Here is a 14843-nt window from a genome sequence, read left to right as displayed (position 1 = left end):
GCGCTTAGCAGGAAGCATGAGATTGAGGTTCTGGCTCTAAAGCAGCAGATTGATTTACTTCAGAATCAGAATGCTACCGCAGAAAAGATGGAGGACAAGCTGAATGAGAACACAATCACCAACACCTCCACTACTGTCTGTGAAAAGTTTTACACTATTTCCAACTACAAAGAACTAGAGAGGCAACGCACAGAAATGTTATTGGCATTGTATTAAAAATATTTTAGAAAAGTACATAACAAATACAATAAAAAGATAAAAACACTATGCAGTGTTTTACAAGGAGGAGATGATGCAGTGTTCACTTCACAAGTCTTTACTTAGGTACATAACAACATGGAACACCGTTCACAGGGTGTGACCCTGAGGTGTCAATCATGACATCACCTTTTGTAATGCGGGTTACAGTTTAATTGTGTGGTTTAATGGTCTGTCTCACTACCATTCCAGGTATTCACTTGTGATCCCCTCCAACAGTGCTTCGCAGATACACTGTCCTCCGAATCAAGGATGCGGTCCGAAACATTGCAATAATGTACATTTTTCTATCCATACTGTTTTTTTCTTCACCGTTTCCTTGATGCTCGGCTTAAAGAAGTTTAGCTGTGTTTGGATGCAGGAAAAGATAAGTGCGAGACTGCCTAATGGTACAGTTTGGTGTAGATATTTCACTGCAACAAGAACAGTGAAATCTTGTCATTGATACTCGGAGGCTGTTGGCAAGCTTTTTCAAACTTGCTTTAAATGTCTGTACATATCTTTCAGCCAGTCTGTTTGATGCTGGATGTCCAGGGGCACTAGTAGTGTGCTGAATTCCATTTTTCTTTGTAAACTCCTGGGCCGATGTGAATGTGGTCGCATTATCAGTCACGATTTGCTCTGCCAGGCCACATGAAGCAAACAGTCTCCTCAGTCTCACGACCCTAGCCTGCGATGTGATTTGTGACATGCAAAACACTTCCAACCATTTGGAATGAGCATCAACCACTATCACATGGACATGTTATTCAGGAATGGTCCAGCAAAGTAGTCTAGTCTCTCCCTGGAATTTCCCTGAATGCATGAATTTTGGTCCAGCTGACAAATTTCACATTCTCTGCAAATTTTCTCCATGTCAGAGTCAAGATTAGGCCACCATACATAGTTTTGTGCTAAGGCTTTAGTTTTCACTATGCCTTGGTACCCTGAGTTGATTTCCATCAACACAGCTTTCCTCCATTTTGACGGCACGATGACGCTGGTCCCCCATAGGACACAGCCCTGCACAGTAGACAGCTCATTTCTCTGAATGAAAAACACCTTCAAGTGTTCATCAACATGTGTGGGCCAGCCTTCCATAATATACTTGTACACACGTGCCAACTCACTGTCAGTGCATGTAGCTGTTGCGATCTGTGTAGCATTTAGGGATGCCTCATGCATGTGACCCTCTAACAGTGCGGAGACTAGTGCTGTTGATTCAGCTGTACCTTTATCACTGGAAGAAGGATGGGTGAGAGGAAGTCTGTTGTACAAAAACATACCCCTATGGGGGTTAATAGTTGTGTACTTCTTGAGTCTTCCTCTAGTAAAACCTGCTGGTAAGTTGCAACTAAGTCTATCTTATAAAAAAACTTTACTACCACTAAAGGTCGCTAACAGTTTCTCTATACGTGGTGACGGGTAAATCTCAGTTACAACTGCCTGATTTACTGACACTTTATAGTCCACATACTGTAAATGTAGTGATGCATCTTTTTTCTGCACTGGTACTATGGGAGCTGATATTCACTGTGTTTAACTGGAACAATTATGTTAGCTTCCTCCAGCCTTTTTAACTCTCAAATTTTTCTTTCATAGCAAATGGTTTATGTTTACAAAACATATGCAGCACATCTGGTTTAACTAGGATTGAGTGTTTCTAACTCATCATTGAGTGTTTCTTCAGCACCTCATCCAGCGAAACATAACTGAGTGCATTTAAACTCTTCATTTGTTTCCAATTCAGTCTGAGCTTTTTTAACCAGTTTCTGCCACACAGTGTTGAGCCATATCCTTTAACTATTAAAAGTGGTAAATCTACAGCTTGCTCTTCATAGTTAAACTGCACTGTTATTTGTCCCAACACAGGGATCTTGCTTCTATTAAAAGCTTTAAACTTTACCTTACATGACTCTAGTGGTAGATGAGAGAATTTCTCTTAATATTCAACATGTGGCATAACACTTCTAGCAGCACCAGTACTCTAAATCAGTGTTTGCTACTCTATATGTTGCTTTATACCTGTCATCATCCTCTTGTGCCTGTCAAAATGCTGAACAACTCCAGCTCTGTCCTCTTCAGCCTCCACATACTTTGTGTTTATTTTATTTTGAAAACTGCTTGATGACTTTTCTCCACTGTGGGCTTCTGCCATTGAGCGGCATACCTCCTTAATGTGTCCTGTTTTTCCACAGGTATGACATTTAGCCACTTTAAAATGACACTTATCTGCTTGGTGATTTTTTCCTTTACACCTGTTGCAAGTCTTTTGCCGCATTGCCTCTCCACTTTGTGAGCACTGTCTGCCCCGACTCTTTCTCCCTCAACCCCTCTTAGCTGGCATGCATCTCTGTCGGCCGACTCCATGTTGAGTCCAATCTCGAACGCTTTAGTAAAGGTGAGACCGTTTTCCAAGAGTAGTCTTTTCTAATATGTTTCACTTTTAATACCACTGACAAATTGATCACGTAATGCGGAGTCTAAGTTGGCGTCGAACTCATAGTTAGCAGCATAATGCTTTAGCTTGGCTTTGGAGGAGATGCAAAGCTTTTTTGAAGGTGCCCCGATGGTTAAATAATGACCTGAATGGTTAAATGTTTAAAGGTAGATTTAAAAGATGACATGATTTCTAAAAGGTTAAATAATGAGTTGAAACGTTAAAACTGGGAAAAAGTTAGAAAGGTTCTAAAAAGCTGAAGAACATTGAACAAATCTGAAGAAAGCTGAGAAAAGTTGAATATGAAATAAGTTGAATAAAGCTTAAGAATTAGAAAATTATTAAAATAGCTGAAAAATGCTGAAAAATGTGTTAAAAGATTGAACAAGTTGAAGGAAAAGTGAAAAGTAGAAACATTTTGCAGCTAACCAGTATAAACCCAGTATAACCAGAAAAAACAGTAAGAAAGCCGGTACAAACAGCAGTACCAGTGAAATCCCCAGTATGACAAGCAAAACCAGCATAAACCAATTATGACCAGAAAACCCAGTAACAACCCCACCATTAACAGTAGATTTTTTTTAGGAACCCCAGTATAAACAATGGTACCAGTGAATTTTGTAGTAAGGAAAACAATTCAATTCAACTTTATTTATATCGCGCAAAATACAACAAAGTCATCTCAAAGCGCTGAACAAAATATAAAGTCCATAGTAAAAAAGAAGAAAGAACCCAACAAGATCCACATGAACAAGCATTTAACAACAGTGGGAAGAAAAAACTCCCTCTTTTTCATAGGAAGAAATCTCCAGCAGAACCAGGTTCAGAGGTGGCAGCCATCCGCTTCGACTGGTTAGGGTTAATGAACAGAGGGACAAACAGTATAGGATAGAAGGATAGTCCATCCGAGTGTTCCAGACTAGTTGAGCCGCGAACCATTGATCAGCCCATCCAAGTGTCCCAGATTAGTTGTGCCGTGAGCCATCGATCAGGAACCGTTATCTCCAGCATCAAGACACCTAAAACAGAAAAGAGAGCGGAGGGCGAGGAGAAGGCACAGACTGCAGGAAATATATATATATATATTTGGGGTGGATATCAGTGTAAATGGTGTGAAGCAGTGTGAGCAGTATGATGGGTATGCAACAAGGAACAGAAGTGGGGGGTTGTCTACAACCTGGCACAACCGTGTCCCTGGACAAAACATCTCATTGCAGCCCATTGGAGCTATGTGTAGATGGTGGATCGTGTTTGAATATAATGTTGGTCTTCTACTTTATAATCTTAGTTCCTATTTTTAAGTTTAGAGCTTTTTCCTAGTGTTTAGGTTAACGCTATTATACGGTATATGCTTTAGCAAATAAGTAGGTATTGAGTTTACTTTAAAGGTGGAGAGAGTAGCAGCCTCCCGTATTAAGACTGGGAGCTGGTTCCAAAGGTGAGGAGCTTGGTAGCTGAATGATCTGCCTCCTGTTCTATTTCTAGATACTTTAGGAACTTCCAGGAGACCAGCAGACTGAGAGCGGAGTGATCTGCCTGGACGATAGGGCACTAACAGGTCTTTAAGGTACACAGGAGCTTGATCATGTAGAGCTTTGTATGCTAACAGGATGATTTTAAACTCTATTCTAGATTTTACAGGAAGCCAATACTAGAGAAATATGCTCTCTCCTGTTAGTACCTGTTAATATTCTAGCTGCAGCATTCTGAATTAACTGGAGACTTTTTAGTGAGTTACTAGAACATCCTGACAGTAGGGAGTTACAATAATCTAGTCTAGATGTAACAAATGCATGGATTAGTTTTTCAGCATCACTCTGGGCCAAGATATTTCATTTTTTTTTTTTTTCCTCAGATATTCCTGATTTTAAAGATATTACGGAGGTGGAGGAAGGCTGTTCTTGTTTAATATGAGAGTTAAAAGATAAGTCAGTATCAAAGATAACACCTATGTTGAGACCAGGGAAGTTTGGACAGATGATGACAGATTATTTTGCGCTGTCCTTGGTGCTGAAACATGGCATATTTTGACAGCTGTCACTTAGAATGAGAGACGCATCAGATGTGTTGCAGTGAATGTTTTTCTATCAGAGGACACTGAGGTTTTAGTTTAAGCAAAGCAGGAATCTTAGTTGAAAACACACTTGCATGTGCCGGTGCATATATTAGCCTAATAATTTTTATCCAAGTGTGTGTGAATGGCTTTATTTATTCATTTATCCTGGTTGCTGTCTGTAATAAGCTTTTTAAAAAAATGTGTGAATGCCAGGAACAATGTCCTGTCTGTGACCTCATTATTTGTGAGAATGTATTGGACTAAAGCTATTTATTTCCTGTTTTGTTGGACGGCGCCGTATCACAGAGGTTCCCAAGGAGCATGAGCCCATCCTGACCCCTTCTAAACCTCAATTGGTAACCCCCTCATCCACCAACACCACCACCAATATGGCCTCTTATTGTCCTGTGTGCTCCTCTTCTTTTTTTCATTATGTATTTACAGTAGTCCCTCGATATATCGCGGTTCACCTTTTGCAGCTTCTGTGTTTTGCAGATTTTTTTTTACAGTGCAATTTTGGATGCATTTTTTTACAGCATATGACTCTGAAGTGCTGTATGTTTGAAAACAGGTTTATGTTTTAAAAATCTACGAAGGTTTAAACAAGAGAGAAATGTTAATTCCTGTCTGTGAAAAGTGTATAGAGTGTGTGGTAATGGGTTTTACAGCCTTAAACATGTATAATAATTGTAAAAAATAAAGCTGACTACTTTGCGGACTTTGCCTATTGCGGGTTATTTTTAGAACGCGATAACCGAGGGACTACTGTAGTGTGTTACAGGCAGGGGTGGAGCCGCAATTTTAAAAGTGAAGGTGTTCTAAGGGTAGGGCAACCGTCGACTCCCAATTCAGTTTATTAAATTAATTTACTAAAACCATGATTAAGTCAGTGAAACTCAACATGTGGCTCTTTTTTGTCTTAATTTGAATTATTATTCCCCCAGAAAATGTTAAAAGGGGGAAACTTTTTAACCCCTTTTTACCTTTTTCTTTGGCCATTTTGCATCTTCTTTTGTCCCATTTTTGCCTCTTTTCCCAAAATTTTATTTAAAAAAAATAAAAAATCCAGATTTTAGCTTCATTTTGCCAATAAATATCCCTCTATCCAATTTTTGTTGATTCTTTAACCATTTTTTGCCACTTTTCATGACCAACCTTTTACCCAATAAATAACATTTTGCCTCTTTTTGTTCCAATTTTTTCCCTTTTTCACTATTGTGTGCCACATTTTGCTAATTTAAGCTACTTTTTTGCCATTACATAGCAACTGTTTCCTTTTTTATGTCATTTCTTGCCACTCTTTACTGCGTTAAGGCCCTTTTAGTCACTTTTCCCTCTTTTCTTGCCACCGTTAAATGGCTGTCTGTGAATGGCTTGATCATCATTCAATCAATCTAACTGGACCAATACGTTTTCATCCTTTAATCACTCTGTAAAAAGTGAGGGGGATTAATTTTTGTTTTTATGAGTGCGGGTGCCGCATCCCCCACGGGTGAGACGCGCCTGGTGACAAGTAGACATCTAGACTGATGGATAAGGAGATAAGAGAGGATATAGGGAAAAAAAAAGATACTGTAGCTGGGTTTCCATTTGTGCAAAAATAAAAGCGATATTTCTAAATGTTGACAAAGTAATAGCACTTTGAATGTGTTTCCATTGAACATTATTTTGGGCTGGAGCCTCGTAATTCCCAAGAAATCTCATCCCGTGAGACTTTGCTGCAGAAAGATGGATGCTCAGAACCTTATTATAACACTCTGCATTCCTTTGTTGTTTCACTTCTAATGTGGCAGTAATCATTTTAAATTCATGTCACCAGGTATGTCACATTTCAATTTCGAAACGTCTAAAATACCTCCTCATAAAAGCGAAAAAACATTTTTCTGATATTTGAGTGTTTTTTAGAAATTCAGGTGTTTCCATCACCAGTTTTTATTGCGCTATTTAGATTTTGCACATTTTCAAGGGTAATGGAAACACAGCTTGTGATAAAGGAACAAAAGGACCTTCAGTGTGAAGCCCTCGCTGGCAGTTGTGATGACGTTTCCAAGCTTGAGGCAAGTTGTCCATCTGTATTTGGGAACAGCAGGAGTTTTGTCATGTGGAGGAGACGAGGAGAGAAACCAGTGTAAAAACTCATTAAATAATGGTTTGCGTTTTCATTTCCTCTGTAAAATCGGTCATTTGTTTGGACGCAAACGGCAGTCATCTCTTTTTATTTAGCTCTCACTATACTTTGTCACATCCTCAGGGCCTCTCCTTCTCTTTCTCACATCTTTCATCCACTTGCACCCATTTCTCCCTCTCCTCACCCAATTAAGCAACGCACTGGCCTAATGACAAAGGCCCTGGGGAGCAAATACATTTAGACTGGCCTCAGGCCTCCATCGGAGACACACATGTTCGAAACACTGCTGCTTCTCTCCTGTGAAAGTTGAGTTGATACATTTCCAGGAACGAAGTGGCAGGTATATTCTCACCCTGGTTTCTTTTGATTGTCATTTTTAATCATTTATCTTTCCAAGCAAGGAAAACTATGTCATATACACTTCACATCAGCTTAGTGTTCCAAAGGATTGCTAAATAATATTATTCAGTATTTGTTCAGTATCACATTTAATCTTCATATTATTCCACAACATTTAATCTCATTTTCCAATACCCTTTTAAATTATATGTGATATAATAAATGTTTTGGTCATAACTGTTCCCTGACCAGCTGAGTTGATTTTCTTTATGAGATATGTAGATTGCGAGCTGACACCAAAGATATGAAAACCTTATCGGAGCTTTGCATTAACATTTTCGCTAACTAGTCATTGTGGTTGTGATTTTCAAGCCAATTAACATTTTTGTATGCCCAAATATACAAAAAAATAGTCCATAAGCAATGAACATACTGTATTATATCGCTGCATATTTATGTGTTAATAGCATGCAATGGTTTCAGCAGTGGAGCCTTGCACTCTGTCTGTTATATGGCCAGGCAACAACATTTAACTCACGACTAGCGAGGACTGTATTTTTCGGGCTTTTTAACACACTGCTGTATTGGCCACATTCCAATAATTTAGTAATTTTTAAAGAAAAATCTAAGTAAAGACTACACCGTCACATAGGCTGCACTCTATTGGCTGATGAGGGTGTCTTTTAAATGACTCGGCCAATCAGAACGGGCAGGTGAGTGGGCTGCTAGACTCCCAATAACAAAGATTTCTGTGCATTTACGCATATTCTGATGAGTTTCAACTGATGAGTTTCCATCTCCACATGAAGTCTCCTCCTCACTGCCCCGCGTCTGTTCATCAGTCCATTTACAGCTTTTTATGCTGACTTTTGACTGGATCCAGACTGATCTACAGTCTGGATCAGTTCTTCTTACTGTGCACTATCAGCCTCTAGAGCAATGACGTTGAGTCAGAATCTGGACATAATTGCTTCTGAACAAACTCATCGTGGTGATTTGGTAATTTGATGCTGTTTATTGTTTCCTTTTATTACAAACTGGCTGATTTTTACTGTGTCCAGGCTGCTGGAGGCCTCTATCTCTTCTGTGTGTGTGTGTGTGTGTGTGTGTGTGTGTGTGTGTGTGTGTGTGTGTGTGTGTGTGTGTGTGTGTGTGTGTGTGTGTGTGTGTGTGTGTGTGTGTGTGTGTGTGTGTGTGTGTGTCAGTTACGTAAGCTTTCAGCCTCAGTCATGTGCGCGATTGCTTCAGAACAAACCTAACGCGGTGATTTGACAACTTTCTGAGATAACTTACATTTTAAACCTTCTAATAATTTTTATTCACTCTTCCCACCATAAAGGTATATGTCCGCACCGCTCTATTTAAACAATCAGCAATCTTTTTTAGGCACAGAAAACCAAAACAAATATTTAACAGATGTATGACTTCTGCTGTCACTCGCTCCCACACAATTTCCATCGGGTCCGGGTAAAAGCCGGAATTATAATTCCGGCAGAATTCCGCACCGCACACACACATACACACAGACGGGTCCGAGTAAAAGCCGAAATTCAGGTCTATTGTGCAAAATAGCCTCTATAACACGTGTTATCACCCATATCATGTCTAATATCTGTAAATGTGCATAATTATTTTCTAATGCCAAATAAAATGTGACAAAGACAACTATATTACTCGTGAAATACTTATTAGAAAAATATTTCAAATAAAATTTTAGGTATATAGTTTGCCTATGTATTATGAAATGAGTGCATACAAAGTAGTAAATTAAGTAATATATATATTTTTGTGTAGTTGTCTATTGTGTTCCACATTTTTTTAATTCTGTTTTTTAGGAATAATAATCAATTATTTCATGAAATATTAGTTTTTAACTCCTGTGAGGAAACAAAAATAAATACTAATAAACAAAAAACCCATAATTTAACAAAAACTAGTACAGTGCCCATCGGAAGTATATATTCATATAGTGCGAGCTTAAGTAGGGTTGTCAGTTGTCACCAAATGAGTATGTGTTTGGATGTACAAAGAGGTGTACATACTCTGTACTCTGTAGTGTTTTAAAGGGCTATATTTGCAGGTGCAAAATAAAATAGTGTGTGTGATTCTATGGGACATGATAAATGTGTTTGTTGTTTTTATACTCATTTTTATATATATATATATATATATATATATATATATATATATATATATATATATATTTTTTTTTGGTGTATTTTTGTATCTTTCTGTTGTCCTTTTTGTGCATTTTTGTATAATTGTTTTTTGTTGCCATTGTAGTGTGTTTCTGTTGTCATTTCTGTTAATTTTTTGTATCAATATTTAGTTTTGTGTATTTTGACTCATTTAGTATATTCTTATTATAAATATCTTATGTGTAGTGAGGTCGTGTTTTGAGATGCGCGTGTGTGTCTCGCTACCTGTCCGTCTCTCCTCCGTGGGCTCCACTCACGTGCATCAGTCACGCACATCACGTGTGTGTGTGTGTGTGTGTGTGTGTGTGTGTGTGTGTGTGTGTGTGTGTGTGTGTGTGTGTGTGTGTGTGTGACTCGCGACCTGTCCATCTCTTGTTCGTGGGCTCCACGCACGTGCATCAACTGCGCACACCAGCCGCGCCTGTGTGGTCTCACGCCCAATGCGTGAGTTGAGAGCTTTGCTAGTAAATCAGTGTGACGCACACGCATCAGCCGCACGCACACCGCCCGCACGCACTCAGTGACTCACATCAGGTTGAAATGCATGAGACTTGAGAGCTATGCTAATATATCAGTGTAAATGCGGCTGCTCAGACGGCCCTCCCCTCTCTTCGGTCTAATCCTCCGTCCGGTGTAACCAGTGTTGATTCCACGGTGATTTCATAATAAAATGAAAATAAACGTTTTGAAACATAATCACCAAATAAGTCCAAAATAACGGCTGCACGCACTCTGGCTATTTGGAAGCTGTTAAAAAGGTCGAACAGACACCGCGTCAGGGAGAAATTCGCTTCACAATCACACACACACGTAGAATAGGGAATAGTAAACAGAAAATATTGCTTTTGTGGTTTATAATTCATCTTTTCTAAAATTCTGTATTTATGTTTTATTTTGAGCATTCATCAACTCACTCTTGTTAAAATGAGAATTTGGTGTTTTTTGTCTCTGTTTCTTTCAGTCTCGTCATTAAGTCTGTTATTAGTTTAGATGCCATGTTGAGACACATTAACCTACCATTATGCTGTTATTCTGAATCCCACCATGGCACTGACAAATAAAGCTTTTAGTCGTAGTATCACAGTTACATTGTTCAGGTGTCAGTATCAGCACTCTGTGGTCTCATCATTGGGTATCACCTTTCCCTCTCTGGTTCGTCCAATCAGCTGTCATTAAGATCCACTAATCACAACCTCAAAGTGTCATCACAGTGGGACGAACCCATCTGCAGGGGACGAGGTCATCATTATACATCAGGGAACACGTTTGTTCTTTCTTTAATTAGGTTTCAGATAATCACAAAGCAGAACTCATGTTGCCTAGTAATTACCACTGTATCCTGATCATTTAGGTTTCAAACGTTTGGAACATTTAGGAAACAGTTACTGATATTTGCTCATTTACCTATTTTTCAGAGTTGAAAGTAATGGATTAAGTGTTGTTACTGTAATTGAGTTGCTTTTATGAGGACTTGTACTTTTTTGAGTATATTTCTAAATCAGTCATTTTACTTGTACTTTAAAATATTTTAAAATAAGTGAAGTGATTAGTTACATTTCTACACCCAACCGTTACTGAGTAAATTATTATTATTATTATTTTTGTTTTAAAATAATCAACGGACATTGTGAAACTACAAAAAATTAAATGACCAGACAACAATCAAATGCATCACATCATAGCCGACCAATCAGATTAAACGTACCTAAACAGCATTGAATGGAGGTTATTTTTTCAGTTTTAGAGTTCAGAATATTAACTGTACTTAGAGATTGATTTTTTTTTTCTTAATCTTAAATTTAATTCAATGGTTTTATTTTATTTTAAAAAATAATTGTACATTTTGACAAACCTTTTATTTTTAACAGACGCCTTTGTGGAAAATAATTTAAGTTCCAATTGTGCAAGATTTTGTTTCTTCCTTTTTATTCCTTCCTTCTATTTTTACAAAAAGCTACTGACTTTAAAGACTATTAATTAAAATGTTTGTCGTTGTACAATAACTTAATGTGTCTGTCGATATGTTATTCTTGTGTCTTTGGCTCAGTACTTTACCCATGGCACTTTGCAATAATACAAAGAAGAAATAAATAAATTGGCTTCAACCATAGCTGAGGATCTAAACCATGGTAACTTCTATAATGAGCAAACACCCACATTTTAGTCGTAGTTTCCAAAATAATAATCTTTACGTTTTGTTTCTTATTCAGCTGATAGCTTTTAAAAAATGCCCATATAGCATAGGGATGTGGGCCATATCTTTGAATGATGCAGCACTTTTGCATCCTTCTGGCCCGTCCAAAATGGAATTAAGCCAAAATTGTCCCACAGTTACAGTTAATGCTGCAAATGTGGGCTAGTTATCTTGGAACCTATTTGGGCTCATTTTGGCTGAATTATGGCAAGTTAGCATTGACTAATCTGGATATGAGCCAATAGTGGCCCATATTTAAGGCTGTCCTTGGCATTGTGATGGCTTGGTTGTGGCCAGGTTTTGATATATTTGCTATCTGGGCAGTGTATACAGAAATAATTTATCAGAATCAGAAAGGATTTTATTCACCAGGTGCAGTTTAAAAAACAGTACAAAAAATTTAACTTGGCAGTTGGAGCTGAATGAAGACACATCAACACACCGAGGCGGCCATTTGCGGCGCCATCATATTTAGATGAAAAGTGGGGAAACAAACAGGAGGAGAGGTGAGGGGAAAAGGCAGGTTTTAAACTGAATTCCCTATTGGGGAGGACAGTATAAAACCATGCACGTGCGTACATGCACAAAGCAAAACACTGTCTGTCTGCAGAAACTTCCTGGTGATAGATAGATGAGGCAGCCTTGGATAGCTGGCTTAGGGAGCCAAAAGAAGATAAGCAATGTGGTTTCGATTCAGGCTAGGTCAATTTTAATCGCCTTGTTTTCCGGTTCTCTGTGCATTAATCTAATAAGGTGGCCTTTACTTGCAAGCCGGGCACTCAACTTCTCCAAGTTGGTTTCAATTCCGCGTAAATGATCCAACAGCTCCAGCTCCTGCTTGCTTTTGAGTTTATTCATCACGAGTCTGAGTGTTGAGAGCCCTACCCCATTCTTCAGAAATGACTGGCAACCTTCCCATAACAGTTCTCAACGTAAACGAAAGTTGCGATAGGTCAGAAAGCTGCCAGCTCCAATCAGCAGCATGCCTGCTACCATATCCATGTCTTCCACAAAAAGTATTGACAGACACAACTCGCCACTTGTTCCAAGGGTCTAGTGCATATCCAGCCGCAAAACTCCCGCTCGGACAGGCGAGCTCACCCCTGCCCGATCTTTTTGTCGAAAAAATGTGATCGATTGCATTGAAAGACCAGCTGATCAATTCTATAATTCCAGTTTTGGATGACTTGCAAAGAGAGGGTCCTGTTAGATTTACAAGACCAGACAAAACAAAAGCAGCAGCAAAGACGAATAAAGGTGGGAAGAGAGGGAGCAAAGACAAATGTGATCGCCTTCATCAAGAAGCAGAAGAGAGACATTAGTTAATTCATTAATAGGATATCTAAGTTAAACAAAAACTGCATTTTGGTTGCTTTCCACACTTCCAGGTTAAAAAAAGACTAGGACTGTTGTATTGTTGTGAGTTCAACAAAACAGTCAATGTGGTGCTGTATAACTATCTTTCTGAAGTGCTTTTGAGCTAATAAAATGGTAAACTCACCGACGAACTACAAAAGACGTCAGACCTGCCAAGAGCCACCTTAAAACTGCTAACCATAAAAGTGACTTAGTAAAATATTAACCACTAAACTCAGTGACACTCAATAAATGACTGCTGAATGTAGTAATACCTTTATTAGGAACTAAATGTGTTGTGGAATGATTCACACACTGCCAAACAACAACTGTCAGAGTAGAAGCTGAATCCTCTCTGTCAACCACCCAAGACAATCTGCTCAGCCTGGCCTGGCACACTGTGCTTTATGACAAAGGGAGGGGTGAGCAAGGAATGAAGAAACACTTAACTATCCATGCCAAAATGTGTCTTAGCATGGTGGAGACATAAACCAAAGCCTATTGTGCATTTGTGTTTGCATTTTGATTGAAAGGAACGGTTGGCGTCATCTTACCTCCTTCACAGGCTGGTATGCGTAGTGGTTCTGTCTTTGGATTAGGTGTCACACACAGATTTTTCACCTGGGAACCACTAGAATATTATTATTATTATTAGTATCGGTATTATTATTGTCATGTGGTGTACTTTGGTGTAAAATATTTTTTTAAATAGTCAAAGAACTATATGATTGACCTTAAAATGTTGACACTTACGGATATTTATATAAACTATTTAAAAGCTGAACTGACCCACACAGTGCCTGCAACAATTTCCATTGTGCTAGACCTTTGGGACCTGTGCTACGAAATTGGATATAAATACCTTCACTTAAGCGAGGTAATTTCAGTGCGCTCTCCAGTGAAATGGGTGAAGATTGCAGCGTCAGACCAATCACAATCACGGATAATCTGTGGAGAGCAATTTACGTCACAATTGAGGAACAATTCTTAAGAAATATGAAAAATTTTAATCTATAATTCAGACCAAAAACAACACTGTTGCTGCAGAAAACGCATGAAGAAATGAATACAGGCAGGAAGCTGCTGACACTGTTAATGTGTAAAAGCGTGAGATTATACAATATTAATCCATGGGATGATAAACGAACAGGGCTTTGATCAGTTTCACTTTATTACATCACAGACGTGTTTCTATTCAGGTAGTCCTCTATATATCACACACACACTGGGATGAGAACACATTGTTTCACTGTAGTATATTCCTGCTTAGACTGTATGAATAAATGAATGTCTGCGATACGCAGAGTGTCTCTCCACTGGCTTCATCAGCTGACTGTAGATCAGTTCATCAGATATAAATCTATATTTTTCTTAAAAGATGTCATCAGTAAATGACAGGATTGCATTTATCCATTAATACTTTTTCTTTCCTAAATGCAGCTGTCAGATATGCACCAACCAGGATCTTCAAACAATGGGCAGGACATTTTCTAAAAAAAAATAGGTACTTCATAACCTGGTCCCGACCAAGTTAGTCGTTCAGTCTGTTACCATGGTGATTTAGTCCAGTAAGACATTAACCAGCATCATAGTGCAAGAAACACAGAATAAATCCCAGAAGTTAGCGCGTTAAGAGGAAATCCAGCTTCGTAGCCCAGGCCCTTAAATGTGACACAGGAATTATAATTTTGCTTTTGTGTTTATTTCAAAACAGATCATTTACCTCTCGTACTTTCTGAAAAAGGAAACAAGTGTCTTTGTTGAAACTGACTTGCAAAATAATACAAAGTTTAGTAAAACAAGCAGAATCAAAAAAACAGTACAACAAGAGACAGAGGCCCTGTGAGAGCATTGAGGGTCAAATCATACTCAGAGGGAAAACAGCAGAGAATGCA

General features: G+C 38.6%; 1 protein-coding gene across 1 annotated transcript in view; it reads left to right on the top strand.

The window, feature by feature from the left end:
* The window catches only part of LOC114468623 (voltage-dependent T-type calcium channel subunit alpha-1I-like), a 189142-nt gene that overhangs the window by 66380 nt on the left and 107919 nt on the right, over window positions 1–14843 (top strand). The gene's annotated exons all lie outside the window — the stretch shown is intronic.

Source organism: Gouania willdenowi, chromosome 8 (assembly GCF_900634775.1).
Source record: "Gouania willdenowi chromosome 8, fGouWil2.1, whole genome shotgun sequence".
NCBI lineage: Eukaryota > Metazoa > Chordata > Actinopteri > Blenniiformes > Gobiesocidae > Gouania > Gouania willdenowi.
The sequence above is the reverse complement of the archived record's forward strand: the minus strand, read 5'-3'. Positions and strand labels throughout refer to the sequence as shown.